A 20717-nucleotide genomic window follows, 5' to 3' on the forward strand; every position below is an offset into this window, starting at 1 on the left:
CCTACAGGGTGCAGTAGGATGGTCTGTTATTAATAGACCTACAGGGTGCAGTCTAGGATGAGTCTGTTATTAATAGACCTACAGGGTCCAGTAGGATGGTCTGTTATAATAGACCTGCAGGGTGCAGTAGGATGGTCTGTTATTAATAGACCTGCAGGGTGCAGTAGGATGGTCTGTTATAATAGACCTGCAGGGTGCAGTAGGATGGTCTGTGATTCCACATTATTAATAGACCTACAGCGTTATGTATATTCATATATAGTTTATCATTATCGTCCTTAGTGTGGATGGCCCTTTAACGCAAGAAACCAGAGAGGAGGAGAACAACTGTCTGTCTGTCTGTCTGTCTGTCTGTCTGTCTGTCTGTCTGTCTGTCTGTCTGTCTGTCTGTCTGTCTGTCTGTCTGTCTGTCTGTGTGTGTGTGTCTGTGTGTGTACCTTCTGTCCTCTGTGTCCTTTGGGACCAGGAGGTCCTTCTGTCTCTAGACACTTCACCTTGTAGCACTAACATGGGAGAAACAGAGATATCAGGAATCAATCAATCAGGGAGAGACAGAGACATCTAGTATCAATCAATCAATCAATCAATCAATCAATCAATCAGGGAGAGACAGAGACATCTAGTATGAATCAATCAGGGAGAAACCGAGATATCTCGTATCAATCAATCAGGGAGAAACAGAGATATCTAGTATAAATCAATCAGGGAGAGACAGAGACATCTAGTATGAATCAATAAATCAATCAATCAATCAGGGAGAGACAGAGACATCTAGTATGAATCAATCAGGGAGAAACCGAGATATCTCGTATCAATCAATCAGGGAGAAACAGAGATATCTAGTATAAATCAATCAATCAATCAATCAATCAATCAGACAGGGATAAACAGAGATATCTAGTATAAATCAATCAATCAATCAGACAGGGATAAACAGAGATATCTAGGCTCAATCAATCAATCAGACATGGATAAACATAGATATCTAGTATAAATCAATCAATCAATCAATCAATCAATCAGACAGGGATAAACAGAGATATCTAGTATCAATCAATCAATCAGACAGGGATAAACATAGATATCTAGTATCAATGAATCAATCAATGAATCAATAATCAAACCTCTAATGTATATATATATATATATACACTACATGATCAAAAGTATATGGACACCTGCTCATCAAACATCTCATTCCAAAATCATGGACATTAGTATGGAGTTGGTCCCTCCTTTGTTGCTATAACAGCCTCCACTCTTCTGGGAAGGCTTTCCACTAGATGTTGGAACATTGCTGCTATAACAGCCTCCACTCTTCTGGGAAGGCTTTCCACTAGATGTTGGAAGATTGCTGCGGGGACTTGCTTCCATTCAGCCACAAGAGCATTAGTGAGGTCGGGCGATTAGACCTGGCTCGCAGTCGGCGTTCCAATTCATCCCAAAGGTGTTCGATGAAGTTGAGGTCAGGGCTCTGTGCAGGCCATTCAAGTTATTCCACACCGATCTCGACAAACCATTTCTGTATGGACCTCGCTTTGTGCACAGGGGCATTGTCAAGCTGAAACAGCAAAGGGCCTTCCCCAAACTGTTGCCACAAAGTAGGAAGCACAGAATCATCTAGAATGTCATTGTATACTGTAGTGTTAAGATTTCCCTTCACTGGAACTAAGGGCCCAGAGCCATGAAAAACAGCCCCAGAACATTATTCCTCCTCCACCAAACTTTACAGTTGGTACTATGCATTGGGGCAGGTAGCGTTCTCCTGGCATCCGCCAAACCCAGTTTTGTCAGCCGGACTATCAGATTGTAAAACGTGATTCATCACTCCAGAGAACGTGTTTCCGATACTTGGCGTTCGGCATGGTGATCTGGGGCTTGTGTGCGGCTGCTCGGCCATGGAAACCCAATTCATGAAGCTCCCGACGAACAGTTCTTGTGCTGACGTTGCTTCCAGAGGCAGGTTGGAACTCAGTAGTGAGTGTTGCAACTGAGAACAGACCATTTTTACGCGCTACGTGCTTCAGCACTCGGCGGTCCCGTTCTGTGAGCTTGTGTGGCCTACCACTTCGTGGCTGAGCCGTTGTTGCTCCTAGACGTTTCTACTTCACAGTAACAGCACTTACAGTTGACCAGGGCAGCTCTAGCAGGGCAGAAATCTGACAAACTGACTTGTTGGAAAGGAGGCATCCTATGACGGTGCCAAGTTGAAAAACACTGAGCTCTTCAGTAAGGCCCATTCTACTGTCAATGTTTGTCTATGGAGATTGCATGGCTGTGTACTTAATTTTATACACCTGTCAGCAACGAGTGTAGCAGAAATAGCCGAATCCACTCATTTGAATTGGTGTCCACATACTTTGGATATATTGTGTGTATAGTGATATGTCACCATGGTAACAGTGATATTGTTGTCCTCAGTCTCACCTCCTGATAGGCCAGATGGGTCTGGAAAAAGACAAAATACAGAGTTTAAATATTAAACTATAGTACGTCATCATCACAGTGTGTGTGTGTGTGTGTGTGTGTGTGTGTGTGTGTGTGTGTGTTACCATGGTCTTGATGATGTGGTCTATAATGTCCAGCTGTATAATAGTGTGTGTGTGTGTGTGTGTGTGTGTGTGTTACCATGGTCTTGATGATGCGGTCTATAGTGTCCAGCTGTATAACAGTGTGTGTGTGTGTGTGTGTGTGTGTGTGTGTGTGTGTGTTACCATGGTCTTGATGATGCGGTCTATAGTGTCCAGCTGTATAACAGTGTGTGTGTGTGTGTGTGTGTGTTACCATGGTCTTGATGATGCGGTCTATAGTGTCCAGCTGTATAACAGTATGTGTGTGTGTGTGTGTGTGTGTGTGTGTGTGTTACCATGGTCTTGATGATGCGGTCTACAGTGTCCAGCTGTATAACAGTATGTGTGTGTGTGTGTGTGTGTGTGTGTGTGTGTGTGTTACCATGGTCTTGATGATGCGGTCTATAGTGTCCAGCTGTGTAACAGTGTGTGTGTGTGTGTGTGTGTGTGTGTGTGTGTGTGTGTGTTACCATGGTCTTGATGATGCGGTCTATAGTGTCCAGCTGTATAACAGGCTTGTTGCCACTGAGGTCGACAGCCAGGAAGTCTTTTCTGTAGACGTTGGCCGGAGAGTTAGCGATCTCCCTCAGACCCGTCTCGTCCACGTTCTTCGTGGCCGCGACCACAAACATTCTGATGCCCTCGTCGCGCGCACGCTCGGCCGTCACCTTCACCCCGCCGCACGGGTTTCCTGTCACGTGACCGTCGGTGATGACGACAGCGAATCGCAGCGCCCTGGGGTCCGAAGGCGAGCGTGTCATTTCCTGTGTCATGTTGGCGAGGGCGCAGTCGATGTAGGTTCCCTTACCAAGATACCGTATACCCCTCACCCCCTGAAAGAACAACAACAACAGTTACTGTATCCCCCTGAAACAACAACAACAGTTACTGTATCCCCCTGAAACAACAACAACAACAGTTACTGTATCCCCCTGAAACAACAACAACAACAGTTACTGTATCCCCTGAAACAACAACAACAACAGTTACTGTATCCCCCTGAAACAACAACAACAACAATTACTGTATCCCCCTGAAACAACAACAACAACAACAACAGTTACTGTATCCCCCTGAAACAACAACAGTTACTGTATCCCCCTGAAACAACAACAACAACAGTTACTGTATCCCCCTGAAACAACAACAGTTACTGTATCCCCCTGAAACAACAACAGTTACTGTATCCCCCTGTGCTACGTGCGTGTGTGTGTGTGCTACGTGCGTGTGAGTGTGTGCTACGTGCGTGTGAGTGTGTGTGCTACGTGCGTGTGTGTGTGTGTGTTTGTGCTACGTGCGTGTGAGTGTGTGCTACGTGCGTGTGAGTGTGTGTGTGTGTGCTACGTGCGTGTGTGTGTGTGCTACGTGTGTGTGCGTGTGCGTGTGTGCTACGTGCGTGTGTGTGTGCTACATGCGTGTGTGTGTGTGCTACATGCGTGTGTGTGTGCTACATGCGTGTGTGTGTGTGTGCTACATGCGTGCTACGTGCGTGTGTGTGTGCTACGTGTGTGTGTGCGTGTGCGTGTGTGCTATGTGCGTGTGTGTGTGTGCTACATGCGTGTGTGTGTGTGCTACATGCGTGTGTGTGTGTGCTACATGTGTGTGTGTGTGTGCTACATGCGTGTGTGTGTGTGCTACATGCGTGTGTGTGTGTGCTACATGCGTGTGTGTGTGTGCTACATGCGTGTGTGTGTGTGCTACATGCGTGTGTGTGTGTGCTACATGCATGCATGTGTGTGCTACGTGTGTGTGAGTGTGCGAGTGAGTGTGTGTGAGTGTGTGTGTGTGGTGTGTGTGTGTGTGTGTGTGTGTGTGTGTGTGTGTGTGTGCTACGTGTGTGTGAGTGTGCGTGTGAGTGCGTGTGTGTGTGTGTGTGTGCTACATGCGTGTGTGTGTGCTACATGCGTGTGTGTGCTACGTGCGTGTGAGTGTGTGTGTGTGTGTGTGTGTGCTACGTGCCTGTGTGTGTGTGTGTGCTACGTGTGTGTGTGTGTGCTACATGCGTGCGTGTGTGTGAGTGTGTGTGTGTGTGCTACGTGCGTGTGTGTGTGTGAGTTAGACCCACCTGGATGAAGGCGTCCTTGGCCTGTATACGGCTGAAGACCTGTTGTCTCTGGGAGAAGTGTAGTCCTCCTAACTGCCATCTGATCTGGACCAGACCTTTATAGTCAGCATCCTCCAGACGCTCTGCAAAACGCTCTGTAAACATCTGCACACACATCAGGGAGGAGGTTAGACATCCATCCATCCATCCATCCATCCATCCATCCATCCATCTATCTATCTATCTATCTATCTATCTATCTATCTATCTATCTATCTATCTATCTATCTATCTATCTATCTATCTATCTATCTATCTATCTATCTATCTATCTATCTATCTATCTATCTATCTATCTATCTATATATATATCTATCAAAAAGCTCTGTAAACATCTGCACAGGGGGTTAGACATCCATCCATCTATCTACTGTATCTATCTATCTATCTATCTATCTATCTATCTATCTATCTATCTATCTATCTATCTATCTATCTATCTATCTATCTACAGTGCCTTGCGAAAGTATTAGGCCCCCTTGAACTTTGCGACCTTTTGCCACATTTCAGGCTTCAAACATAAAGATATAAAACTGTATTTGTTTGTGAAGAATCAACAACAAGTGGGACACAATCATGAAGTGGAACGACATTTATTGGATATTTCAAACTTTTTTAACAAATCAAAAACTGAAAAATTGGCCGTGCAAAATTATTCAGCCCCTTTACTTTCAGTGCAGCAAACTCTCTCCAGAAGTTCAGTGAGGATCTCTGAATGATCCAATGTTGACCTAAATGACTAATGATGATAAATACAATCCACCTGTGTGTAATCAAGTCTCCGTATAAATGTATCTGCACTGTGATATTCTCAGAGGTCCGTTAAAAGCGTAGAGAGCATCATGAAGAACAAGGAACACACCAGGCAGGTCCGAGATACTGTTGTGAAGAAGTTTAAAGCTGGATTTGGATACAAAATATTTCCCAAGCTTTAAACATCCCAAGGAGCACTGTGCAAGCGATAATATTGAAATGGAAGGAGTATCAGACCACTGCAAATCTACCAAGACCTGGCCGTCCCTCTAAACTCTCAGCTCATACAAGGAGAAGACTGATCAGAGATGCAGCCAAGAGGCCCATGATCACTCTGGATGAACTGCAGAGATCTACAGCTGAGGTGGGAGACTCTGTCCATAGGACAACAATCAGTCGTATATTGCACAAATCTGGCCTTTATGGAAGAGTGGCCAGAAGAAAGCCATTTCTTAAAGATATCCATAAAAAGTGTTGTTTAAAGTTTGCCACAAGCCACCTGGGAGACACACCAAACATGTGGAAGAAGGTGCTCTGGTCAGATGAAACCAAAATTGAACTTTTTGGCAACAATGCAAAACGTTATGTCTGGCGTAAAAGCAACACAGCTCATCACCCTGAACACACCATCCCCACTGTCAAACATGGTGGTGGCAGCATCATGTTTTGGGCCTGCTTTTCTTCAGCAGGGACAGGGAAGATGGTTAAAATTGATGGGAAGATGGATGGAGCCAAATACAGGACCATTCTGGAAGAAAACCTGATGGAGTCTGCAAAAGACCTGAAACTGGGACGGAGATTTGTCTTCCATCAAGACAATGATCCAAAACATAAAGCAAAATCTACAATGGAATGGTTCAAAAATAAACATATCCAGGTGTTAGAATGGCCAAGTCAAAGTCCAGACCTGAATCCAATCGAGAATCTGTGGAAAGAACTGAAAACTGCTGTTCACAAATGCTCTCCATCCAACCTCACTGAGCTCGAGCTGTTTTGCAAGGAGGAATGGGAAAAAATGTCAGTCTCTCCATGTGCAAAACTGATAGAGACATACCCCAAGCGACTTACAGCTGTAATCGCAGCAAAAGGTGGCGCTACAAAGTATTAACTTAAGGTGGCTGAATAATTTTGCACGCCCAATTTTATTTTTTATCAATTCTATCTATCTATCTATCTATCTATCTATCTATCTATCTATCTATCTAACAAAAAGCTCTGTAAACATCTGCACACACATCAGGGAGGAGGAGGGGGTTAGACATCCATCCATCTATCTACTGTATCTATCTATCTACTGTATCTATCTATCTATCTATCTATCTATCTATCTATCTATCTATCTATCTATCTATCTATCTATCTATCTATCTATCTATCTATCTATCTATCTACAGTGCCTTGCGAAAGTATTAGGCCCCCTTGAACTTTGCAACCTTTTGCCACATTTCAGGCTTCAAACATAAAGATATAAAACTGTATTTTAGTAGTAGTTGTAGTAGTAGGAACCTTAATGCTCTCCACCAGTGATCCAGGGGGAGGGGGACATTATAATATAGTTGTAGTAGTAGGAACCTTAATGCTCTCCACCAGTGATCCAGGGGGAGGGGGACATTATAATATAGTTGTAGTAGGAACCTTAATGCTCTCCACCAGTGATCCAGGGGGAGGGGGACATTATAATATAGTTGTAGTAGTAGGAACCTTAATGCTCTCCACCAGTGATCCGAGGGGGAGGGGCGACAGTATAATATAGTTGTAGTAGTAGGAACCTTAATGCTCTCCACCAGTGATCCAGGGGGAGGGGGACATTATAATATAGTTGTAGTAGGAACCTTAATGCTCTCCACCAGTGATCCAGGGGAGGGGGACATTATAATATAGTTGTAGTAGTAGGAACCTTAATGCTCTCCACCAGTGATCCAGGGGGAGGTTCTTGCAGGGCGATGGTCTCAGACGTGTCGATACGTAAAGTACACGTCTATAGGACACTCATGTTTCTCTGCAGGACACATGATAACACACACACGTTAGGGCACATGTTAACACACACACGTTAGGACACATGATAACACACACACGTTAGGGCACATGTTAACACACACACGTTAGGACACATGATAACACACACGCGTTAGGGCACATGATAACACACACACGTTAGGGCACATGGTAACACACACACACGTTAGGGCACATGATAACACACACACACACGTTAGGGCACATGGTAACACACACACGTTAGGGCACATGATAACACACACACGTTAGGGCACATGGTAACACACACACGTTAGGGCACATGATGACACACACACGTTAGGGCACATGGTAACACACACACGTTAGGGCACATGGTAACACACACACGTTAGGACACATGGTAACACACACACACACACGTTAGGGCACATGATAACACACACACGTTAGGGCACATGATAAACACACACACGTTAGGGCACATGATAACACACACACGTTAGGCACATGGTAACACACACACGTTAGGCACATGATAACACACACACGTTAGGGCACATGGTAACACACACATGTTAGGGCACATGGTAACACACACACGTTAGGGCACATGATAACACACACAACGTTAGGGCACATGGTAACACACACACGTTAGGGCACATGATAACACACACACACACGTTAGGGCACATGATAACACACACACGTTAGGGCACATGATAACACACACACACACATGTTAGGGCACATGGTAACACACACACGTTAGGGCACATGATAACACACACACGTTAGGGCACATGGTAACACACACACGTTAGGGCACATGATAACACACACACACACATTAGGGCACATGATAACACACACATGTTAGGGCACATGATAACACACACACACACGTAGGGCACATGATAACACACACACGTTAGGGCACATGATAACACACACACACGTTAGGGCACATGATAACACACACACGTTAGGCACATGATAACACACACACGTTAGGGCACATGATAACACACACACGTTAGGGCACATGATAACACACACACACACACGTTAGGGCACATGATAACACACACACACACACGTTAGGAGCACATGATAACACACACACACACGTTAGGGCACATGGTAACACACACACGTTAGGACATATGATAACACACACACACGTTAGGACACATGATAACACACACACACACGTTAGGGCACATGATACACACACACGCTAGGGCACATGATAACACACACACACGTTAGGGCACATGATAACACACACACACGTTAGGGCACATGATAACACACACACGCTAGGGCACATGATAACACACACACGTTAGGGCACATGGTAACACACACACGTTAGGGCACATGATGACACACACACGTTAGGGCACATGGTAACACACACACGTTAGGGCACATGGTAACACACACACGTTAGGACACATGGTAACACACACACACGTTAGGGCACATGATAACACACACACGTTAGGGCACATGATAACACACACACACACACGTTAGGGCACATGATAACACACACACACACGTTAGGGCACATGATAACACACACACACACGTTAGGGCACATGGTAACACACACACGTTAGGGCACATGGTAACACACACACGTTAGGGCACATGGTAACACACACACGTTAGGGCACATGGTAACACACACACGTTAGGGCACATGATAACACACACACGTTAGGGCACATGGTAACACACACACGTTAGGGCACATGATAACACACACACTTTAGGGCACATGATAACACACACACGTTAGGGCACATGATAACACACACACACGTTAGGGCACATGATAACACACACACGTTAGGGCACACGATAACACACACACACGTTAGGGCACATGATAACACACACACGTTAGGGCACATGATAACACACACACGTTAGGGCACATGATAACACACACACGTTAGGGCACATGATAACACACACACACACACACGTTAGGGCACATGATAACACACACACACGTTAGGGCACATGATAACACACACACACACGTTAGGGCACATGGTAACACACACACGTTAGGACATATGATAACACACACACACGTTAGGGCACATGATAACACACACACGTTAGGGCACATGATAACACACACACGTTAGGGCACATGATAACACACACACGTTAGGGCACATGATAACACACACGTTAGGGCACATGATAACACACACACGTTAGGACATATGATAACACACACACGTTAGGGCACATGATGACACACACACATTAGGGCACATGATAACACACACACACGTTAGGGCACATGATAACACACACACACACACACACGTTAGGGCACATGATAACACACACACACACGTTAGGGCACATGATAACACACACACACGTTAGGGCACATGATAACACACACACGCATGTACATGTAAACACAAACAAATATCCAATGAAATCTCAAAATAGCCCAAGTCAAAGTATTACTTCTTGTCAAGTGTAAACAGAGCACTACGCCCTATTGGACATCCAAACGACAGAACATCAAAGTCTGAGAAATGAAAAACACATTTTACAAAGAGCTCTAGTCAAAAAGAGCTCTGGTCAAATAGAGCTCTGGTCAAATAGAGCTCTGGTCAAATAGAGCTCTGGTCAAATAGAGCTCTGGTCAAAAGGGCTCTCTGGTCAGGAGCTCTGGCCAAACAGGCTCCTGGTCAAAAGAGCTCTGTCAAGAGCTCTGATCAAAGAGCTCTGGTCAAATAAGTTCTGGTCAAATAGAGCTCTGGTCAAATAGAGCTCTGGTCAAGGAGCTCTGGTCAAAGGGCTCTGGTCAAAATAGAGCTCTGGTCAAATAGAGCTCTAGTCAAAGGGCTCTGGTCAAAAAGGGCTCTGGTCAAAATAGAGCTCTGGTCAAATGAGCTCTGGTCAAAAAGGGCTCTGGTCAAAAAATAGAGCTCTGGTCAAAAAGGGCTCTGGTCAAATAGAGCTCTGGTCAAATAGAACTCTGGTCAAAAAGGGCTCTGGTCAAATAGGAACTCTGGTCAAATAGAGCTCTGTGCAAATAGAGCTCTGGAAAATGACTCTGGTCAATAGAACTCTGGAGGGCTCTGGTCAAACTAGAGCTGTGTCAAATGGCTCTGGTCAAAAGGGAACTGGTCAAAATAGAGCTCTGGTCAAATAGAGCTCTGGGAAGGCTCTGGTCAAATAGAGCTCTGCCAAAAGACTCTGGTCAAAACACAGCTCTGCATGAACTCTGGTCAAAAAGGGCTCTGGTCCAGGGCTCTGGGTCAAATCTCTGGTCTTGGCACCTTGTTGGGAGGGTGCCATTTGACAAACCGACTGGAGTATGACGTCAATATGATGTCAAAACCATTTTAAAACCACTGTTGCATTCTGGGAAGGCCTGGACGTGTGCTGCTGCTCCAAACAGATGATGAACTCTGACCTCATCATCATCCTCTCTTCCTACCTGACAGACACACACACACACTTTAAAACCTTAAATCCACAAATGACATCACATTTGCCAGACTGGATAGTTCGTACAGATTCCTGAACAGTTCTACAGATGGATAGTTCTACAGATGTCTGGACAGTTATAATATATACAGATTGACAGTTATGCAGATGCCTGGACAGTTATATGGATGGGTAGTTATAGTTATACGGATGGACAGTTATACAGATTTCTGGACAGTTATACAGATTGCTGGATAGTTATACAGATTCTAGCCAATTATACAGATGGACAGTTATGCAGATGGACAGTTATACAGATGGACAGTTATACAGATGTTGAGTTATATAGTTATACAGATGGACAGTTATACAGATGGACAGTTATACAGATTCCTGGACAATTATACAGATTCCTGGACAATTATACAGATGGACAGTTATGCAGATGGACAGTTATACAGATGTGTGGACAGTTATACAGATGTGTGGACAGTTATACAGATGTGTGGACAGTTAAAGGGATGTACATTTATAGAGATGGACAGTTATACTGAGTCCTGGACAGTTATATAGATGGACAGCTATACAAATGGAGATTTATGCAGATGGACATTTATACAGATGCCTGGACAGTTATACAGTTGGACAGTTATACAGATGGACCATTGTGTAGATTGACAGTTATAGAGTTACAGTGGGGCAAAAAGTATTTAGTCAGCCACCAAATGTGCAAGTTCTCCCACTTAAAAGATGAGAGAGGCCTGCAATTTTCATCATAGGTATAGATACCTATGATGAAAATTACTGGCTCTCTCATATTTTTAAGTGGGAGAACTTGCACAATTGGTGGCTGACTAAATACTTTTTGCCCCACTGTATCTGATGCTGTCAAGACCCAGAATATGGCATGTCATACTATTTCTGGCCAGACAGCATCAGATACATGGGCTACATATAGTAGAGGGGGGACACTGTTTTTGCTCGTTAGTTTCAGCAGAGAGGAAGAGGCGAAGCGAGAGAGCTCACTCTCGCCAACATCTGTCCTATTCTAAACCCAATGCGTTTCAATGGGCATAACATGCAGTCCTAAGCTTATTGCCAGCATTCCTGCACTTGGGACAAGGACTCACATTTTTAGGGCGGAGACATGAGCATCTCCTCATCATATACAGATCTCTGGTTTCAGCCACTTGCCAATTGGAAATGAAAGTTGGCGAGTGCAATAATGCACTGTTCGGATGCTGGCTTCCCTAAAGTAAATTAATGTTTTGCCAAAATTATATAATTACTCCTGTCTGAATAAAATACTTCACCAGAGAGCTTGACTTAGCCACAGAGGATCATTCGCTTATTTGTTTCTATTTTTTTAATAGCTGTGGATTGTTTCAAATCACAAGTGCATAGGCCTATGCCTAGTTGGGAAGCCAGCAATTTACAGTGAAAACAACGGTCCCGTCTATAGAAATCAAACTGATCTGTTCTGTCTCCGGTCTGGCCTCCTCTAACGGTAAGATCCGGTAACGTTTAACGGGGAGGAACAGGGAGACATGTTCTGCACTGGGTGTGTTCCAGAATTATACAAACATTATCTGAGCAGAAAATCATATCTTTCCAATATGTTTGTCCGAGGAACCACCATATCAACACGATAAAGCACTAATGGGATTTATTAACTGCGTATGCCTAGGTCTGGAACGCACCCAGTCAGTACAGAACACCGTCCATCTGAACAGGAACGCACCCAGTACAGAACAGTACAGAACACAGTCAGTACCATCATCTGAACAGGAACGCACCCAGTCAGTGAACAGAACACGTCAGTACAGAACACCGTCCATCTTCAGTACAGAACACTGTCCATCTGAAAAGTTGATTTTCGCAACTCTGTCTAAAACCGAAATATTAGCGGTGGCCAAAAATAGTTTTTGCTAATTGACTGGAGTGGAGACAATGCGCGTGCATATATTCAAATACTTCACACACACATTTACAAGGCTTTAAAATGTGATAGACCCTAATGCATATTTGAGTCGGATATTAAAGATAACCGAGAGAGAGAGATTGTTTATTTGTTTTATTGTTTATTTCACTTTTGTATAATATCTACCTCACTTGCTTTGGCAATGTTAACACATGTTTCACATGCCAATAAAGCCCCTTGAATTGAATTGAGAGATAGGCAGACGGGCGAACTAACCGCCGGAGATAGCAGCAGTTAGAGAGATAGAGATATAGATGGACGAACTAACCGCAGAGATAGCAGCAGTTAGAGATATAGATGGGCGAACTAACGACAAAGATATGCAGTTAAAACTCTAAACTCACCCAAAACTTCTTCGTAACAGCGCGTGGAACCCTCGCCGAATCAGTCTCTCATCTCGTGGGGAGAAAGACAGGAGGAAAAGGAGAGGAATAAAATAACGTTCTGGATGTGCGCGAGGTTCGGGCGTCCCAAAGGAGAAGAGAAGGCTCGCTCTCCCGTTTCTCTCGGTGAGCTCGAGCTGTTTTGATCCCTCCTTCTGTTCTCCTGTATGCATCCACGAGGAGGCGCCCTGGGTCCACAGGAGGTGTGTGTGTGTGTGGTGTGTGTGTGTGTGTGTGTGTGTGTGTGTGTGTGTGTGTGTGTGTGTGTGTCTGAACATTCGCGCTCGTGTGTTTGCGTGCTTATGCGTGTGAGCGTGCACTTGTGTTGGCGCGTGCCAGTACGCCTGTTAATATCCTTTCAGCATTCAGTGATATGACTCGTTTAGATTGCGCCTAGCAGCAGGGCTTAAGAGAGAGTTCAGCAGGATCTGAATTGACCATATGAGTGCTTATAGCGATGCCTGGGAAGTGGGCTTAGCTCAGACACAGGCACAGCCACAGACACAGACACAGACACAGACCCAGACACAGACACAGACCCAGACACAGACCCAGACACAGACCCAGACACAGACCCAGACCCAGACACAGACCCAGACACAGACCCAGACCCAGACACAGACACAGACCCAGACACAGACACAGACACAGACCCAGACACAGACACAGACCCAGACACTGACCCAGACCCAGACACAGACCCAGACCCAGACACAGACCCAGACACAGACACAGACACAGACCCAGACACAGACACAGACCCAGACACTGACCCAGACCCAGACCCAGACACAGACACAGACACAGACCCAGACACAGACACAGACCCAGACACAGACCCAGACCCAGACACAGACACAGACACAGACCCAGACACAGACACAGACCCAGACACCCAGACCCAGACCCAGACACAGACCCAGACACTGACCCAGACACTGACACAGACCCAGACCCAGACACAGACACAGACACAGACCCAGACCCAGACACTGACCCAGACACTGACACAGACCCAGACCCAGACCCAGACACAGACCCAGACACAGACACAGACACAGACCCAGACACAGACACAGACCCAGACCCAGACACAGACCCAGACCCAGACCCAGACACTGACCCAGACCCAGACACAGACCCAGACCCAGACACAGACACAGACACAGACACAGACACAGACCCAGACCCAGACACAGACCCAGACCCAGACACAGACACAGACACAGACACAGACCCAGACACAGACCCAGACACAGACCCAGACCCAGACACAGACCCAGACACTGACACAGACACAGACCCAGACACAGACCCAGACACTGACACTGACACTGACACAGACACAGACCCAGACACACACCCAGACACACACCCAGACACAGACCCAGACACACACCCAGACACAGACCCAGACACAGACCCAGACCCAGACCCAGACACTGACACAGACCCAGACACTGACACAGACACAGACCCAGACACAGACCCAGACACAGACACAGACCCAGACCCAGACACAGACCCAGACACAGACCCAGACACAGACACTGACACTGACACTGACCCAGACACAGACCCAGACCCAGACCCAGACACTGACCCAGACACAGACCCAGACACAGACCCAGACACAGACCCAGACACTGACCCAGACCCAGACACTGACCCAGACACAGACCCAGACACAGACCCAGACACAGACACAGACACAGACCCAGACCCAGACACAGACACAGACCCAGACCCAGACACAGACCCAGACCCAGACCCAGACACTGACCCAGACCCAGACCCAGACACAGACACAGACCCAGACCCAGACACAGACACAGACCCAGACCCAGACCCAGACACAGACCCAGACACAGACACAGACCCAGACCCAGACACAGACACAGACCCAGACCCAGACACAGACCCAGACACTGACACAGACCCAGACACAGACCCAGACCCAGACCCAGACACAGACCCAGACCCAGACCCAGACACTGACCCAGACACAGACCCAGACAGGCCAGGGTGGGCGGGCGGGGGCGGTGGCATCAGTGCTTTTAGGTCTTGTTTGATGTCATCTGGTTGGTAATAGAACCCACATGGACGGATTCACAGGGAAATGGACTGGGATTAAACTACGCACATTTTAGAGCTCTATAGAACACACACACACACTAAACAACACTGTAATGACCTGTGTGTGTGATGTGTGTTTATATGTGGTGCTGAGGTGTGTGTGGGTGTGTGTATGTAAGTATGTGTGTGTTTATGTGTGTGATTATATGTGGTGCAGAGGTATGTGGTCAGGTACCTGTGGAGGGTCTGTTTAATCAATTGCTGTCAACATGCCTTACACACACACACACACACACACACACACACACACACACACACACACACACACACACACACACACACACACACACACACACACACACACACACACACACACACACACACAGATATACACATACATGCACACACACGCCAGATGTTTCTGGCGAGGGGTGCATTTTCCTTAAAAAGAGAACAGACCCAAAAAAAGTGTGTGTGTGTGTGTGGGGGCTTTTGCTCTCATCTGTTTCAATGTGACTCATGAAGAAAGAATGACCCTCCTCTCTCTCTAAATCCAAAATGAACCCTTTCCCCCTAACCCTTACCTCTTACCCCTAACCCTTACCTCTTTCCCCCTAACCCTTACCCCTTTCCCCCTAACTTATACCTCTTACCCCCTAACCCTTACCCTACCCCTTACCCCTACCCCTAACCCTTACCTCTTTCCCCCTAACCCTTACCCCTTTCCCCCTAACCCTTACCTCTTACCCCTAACCCTTCCCCTAACCCTTACCCCTTACCCCCTACCCCTTACCCCTAACCCTTACCTCTTTCCCCCTAACCCTACCTCTTTCCCCCTAACCCTTACCTCTTTCCCCCTAACCCTTACCCCTTACCCCCTAACCTTACCTCTTTCCCCCTACCCCTAACCCTTACCCCTAACCCTTACCTCTTTCCCCCTAACCCTTACCTCTTACCCCCTAACCCTTACCCCTAACCCTTACCCCTTTCCCCTAACCCTTACCCCTTACCCCCTAACCCTTACCCCTAACCTTACCCTTGCCCCTAACCCTTACCTCTTTCCCCTAACCCTTACCCCGTAACACTTACCTCTTCCCCCTAACCCCTTACCCCTTTCCCCCTTAACCCTTACCCCTTCCCCCTTAACCCTTTCCCCCTAACCCTTACCTCTTACCCCTTAACCCTTACCCCCTTAACCCTAACACTTACCCCTTTCCCCCTAACCCTTACCTCTTTCTAACCCTTACCTCTTACCCCTAACCCTTACCTCTTTACCCCTAACCCTTACCTCTTACCCCTAACCCTTACCTCTTACCCCTAACCCTTACACTCTTACCCCTAACCCTTACCTCTTACCCCCTAACCCTTACCTCTTACCCCTAACCCTTACCCCTTTCCCCCTAACCCTTACCTCTTACCCCCTAACCCTTACCTCTTACCCTAACCCTTACCTCTTATCCCCTAACCCTTACCTCTTACCCCCTAACCCTTACCTCTTACCCCTAACACTTGCCCCTTACCCCCTAACCCTTACCCTCTTACCCCCTAACCCTTGCCCCCTTTCCCTAACCCTTACCTCTTACCCCTAACCCTTACCTCTTCCCCCTAACCCTTACCTCTTGCCCCCCTAACCCCTTACCTCTTACCCCCTAACCCTTACCTCTTACCCCTTTCCCCTTAACCCTTACCTCTTACCCCTTAACCCTTACCTCTCTTACCCCTTTCCCCTTAACCCTTACCTCTTAACCCCTAACCCTTACACTCTTACCCCCTAACCTTACCTCTTACCCCCTAACCCTTACCTCTTACCCCCTAACCATACCTCTTACCCCTAACCCTTACCTCTTATCCCCCTAACCTTACCTCTTACCCCCTAACCCTTAGATCTTACCCCTTTCCCCCTAACCCTTACCTCTTACCCCCTAACCCTTACCTCTTACCCCTAACCCTAACTCTCTTACCCCCTACCACATACCCTTTACCAGAACTGGTGGGTCCCCTGGTAAAGGTCCAAGGGCACCAATATTTCCTGGTGATTTTAGACTACCCTCTACCCAGCGGCCCCATTCCCCTAAGAACTATGACGTCGAAAAGTATTGCCAAGGAGCTGGTGATGTTCTTCAGCCCAGTGGGAATAGTCGAGGAGATCTCACCGACCCGGGGACCCCTTCATGTCTCGGATCATGCAGGACTTGCAAGCTCTGAAGGTAAAACAAATCAGCACATCTGTGTACCACCCTTACAGAGTGGCTCGTTGAAAGATTTAATAAAACTGTAAGGTAGTAGACCAGGATGGAAGGAGCTTCTACATCTGCATTGCTTGCTGTTTGGATGGTTTTAGGCTGTTTTCTGGCACTTTGATTTCAGTTTGACTTTATAAATAAATTTGATTTAATTTGAAGGAACTGGGACGATTTGCTGCCATACATGGGAGGTGGTCCAGGGTCCACTGGATGCTTCCCGTTCGAGCTCCTATATGGACGACAACTCCGGGGCTTCCTGGGGGTTGCAAAGGAGAGCTGGGAGACTAAGCCAAGCCCAGTTTCATCGACCATGTGGCTGAAATGGATGATCGGATGCAAATGTCGTGTAAAGAGAGCAAATGGCCCGAGCCCAAGAAGCGCAGAGGAGGGTCTACAATCGGGTAGCTCAACCCAGAGAATTCCAGAATGTGGAGAGAGTTCTGGTACTGGTGCCCATAACAGAGAATATGTTTCTGGCCACCTGGAAGAGACCATACAAGATCCAGGAGAAGGTGAGTCCAGTGAACTACAAAGTTCGGCAGCCAGGGCGCCGGAAGCCGGTGCAAATACATCACATTAGCTATTTCAAAAAGCGGCAAGCCCGAGAGGCGTTGCTTGGTGTTGCTGTGTCTCCTGTCCTCACAGAAGCAGCTTGAGAAGAGGTTTCCGTTAGCACCCTGCATACAAAACTACAGCAGGAAGAGATGGGACAACTAGTGAACCAGAGCACTGACGTTTTCTCTCCCCTCCCAGAGTGAATGGTGCAGCCAATCGTCTGTCCCAGAGTGAATGGTGCAGCCAATCGTCTGTCCCAGAGTGAATGGTGCAGCCAATCGTCTGTCCCAGAGTGAATGGTGCAGCCAATCGTCTGTCCAAGAGTGAATGGTGCAGCCAATCGTCTGTCCAAGAGTGAATGGTGCAGCCAATCGTCTGTCCCAGAGTGAATGGTGCAGCCAATCGTCTGTCCCAGAGTGAATGGTGCAGCCAATCGTCTGTCCCAGAGTGAATGGTGCAACCAATCGTCTGTCCAAAGAGTGAATGGTGAAGCCAATCGTCTGTCCCAGAGTGAATGGTGCAGCCTAATCGTCTTTGTTCCGAAGTCGGACGGGTCAGTAAGGTTTTTGCAATGACCGGAAAACTAAATGAGATATCGAAATGTGATCCTATGCACCGTGTAGATGAGCCGATTGACCGCCTGTGCAACGCCCGGTATATCAGCACCCTGGATCTTACTAAGGGGTACTGGGAGGTTCCCCTGGCTCCAGATGCGAAGACGGCCTTTGCCACGCCTACAAGGCTGTACCATTACACGTTCTACCCTTCGGCAGCATGGAGCTCCGCAGCTGATGGACAGGGCTCCGCAGAGGCTATTTTAATGAGACCCCACAGTGAGTGAGCCCTACTTGGCACAGTGATGGAGCATATTTGAGATAACCCCGTGATTGAGACCCCCACAGTGTAATGAGACCCCACAGTGAGTACTTGGCAGCATATTTGGATAACGTGATTGTGTACAGCCCTAACTGGGAATCTCACCTGAAGCAGCTAAACGCTGTCTTGGAGGCTTTCGCAAAGCAGGTCTAACTGCCAATGCAAAAAGATGCAGACTGGGACTTGAGGACACCCAGAGTACCTGGGCTTTACCTTGGGAGGGTCAACGTCAAACTGCAAGAGAAGAAAGTTTAAGCCAGTCGACAATGGCCACCCACCCAAACCAAGTCTCAAGTAAAAAACATTTGACTGGCTAACCAGCTATTACCGTAGGTTAATTCCTAACTCTGTACCTGTAACTTGTCCTCTCACAGACCAAAAGAGCCCGTCCAACGGGACTGACAAAGCAGAAGAAGTCTTCCAGAAGCTGAAGGAGGCTGAAGGAGGCCCTGTGCTCCAGGCCGGTCTTGGTGATGCCAGACTTTGGGAGAGAGATGGTGGTCCAAACTGATGCCTCCGACACTGTTTTTATCCCTGGCTTTGGGTGAGGCGGCCAGTTCTGTTTTATCCTGGCTTTGGCCAGTTCTGTTTTAACCTGGCTTTGGCCAGTTCTGTTTTCAACCTGGCTTTGGCCAGTTCTGTTTTTAACCTGGCTTTGGCCAGTTCTGTTTAACCTGGCTTTGGCCAGTTCTGTTTTTAACCTGGCTTTGGCCAGTTCTGTTTTTAACCTGGCTTTGGCCAGTTCTGTTTTAACCTGGCTTTGGCCAGATCTGTCTTTAACCTGGCTTTGGCCAGATCTGTTTTAACCTGGCTTTGGCCAGTTCTGTTTTTAACCTGGCTTTGGCCAGTTCTGTTTTTAACCTGGCTTTGGCCAGATCTGTCTTTAACCTGGCTTTGGCCAGTTCTGTTTTTAACCTGGCTTTGGCCAGATCTGTTTTTAACCTGGCTTTGGCCAGATCTGTTTTTAACCTGGCTTTGAGCAGCAAGAGCTGACATGCAGGGCCCTCCAACACTGAGAGGGATATTGAACCCAACTGGACAAGAACCTACTGGACATTACTTTGCCATAGACCCAAGTAAGGACAGCCAGTTGAATTTCTGTTTTCCTTGGTTTGGATACGGCAGTAAACAGCTTGGCTGTCCGGTAGCAGAGAGGAACCAGAAACCTGTGTAGAAAGGCTTAAAGAGGAGTTAGGTTTTGGTTTGGTTTAATTGTTACCCCGCGCTGTGGTGCATTCTGTTATTTCTATCCCTGGATAAAAGTCTGGGTTGTTTCTGTGGAGAAAGGTCCATTTTGGTCTACAGCTTGTGTTTACTTCACACTCATCAGTTGTCCCCCTCACCTCCTCCTTTCATTGGCATGCTGTAGGAAAATCTGGGTCACGATGGGCCTGGCCTCGTCAGTGTGAATGGGACAGTACATGTTCCTGGGGCGACCGTTAACTACATGGTCCACAAAGTTCTTCAGAAACAACAGTGAGGGTCCGAATAGGTAATGATTCACAAAGTTGAAGACTGTTTGTGGTCCATAGGGTATGGGGAAAATTAGAAACCCACTTCTATGGAAATTGCTCTTTCCCAAAAGTGATATTAGGAAAGAGTGTGTGGGAAAAAGTGTGTGACTGTGTGTTTCTCTCTCTCCTTCTCTCATTCTGCATCCAGAAAAGGAGAAGAGGAAATTCTCAAAGAAATGAAGGAGCAGCCAAGATAACACAC

At 46.9% G+C, this 20717-nt stretch overlaps 1 pseudogene; it reads right to left on the reverse strand.

The window, feature by feature from the left end:
• Positions 1 to 437: 437 nt before the first annotated feature.
• On the reverse strand, positions 438 to 7439 carry LOC135535746 (collagen alpha-2(VI) chain-like; annotated as a pseudogene).
• Between the last annotated feature and the right edge of the window lie 13278 nt (positions 7440 to 20717).

The sequence above is a fragment of the Oncorhynchus masou genome, unplaced genomic scaffold (assembly GCF_036934945.1).
Source record: "Oncorhynchus masou masou isolate Uvic2021 unplaced genomic scaffold, UVic_Omas_1.1 unplaced_scaffold_5087, whole genome shotgun sequence".
In the NCBI taxonomy this organism is placed as follows: Eukaryota; Metazoa; Chordata; class Actinopteri; order Salmoniformes; family Salmonidae; genus Oncorhynchus; species Oncorhynchus masou.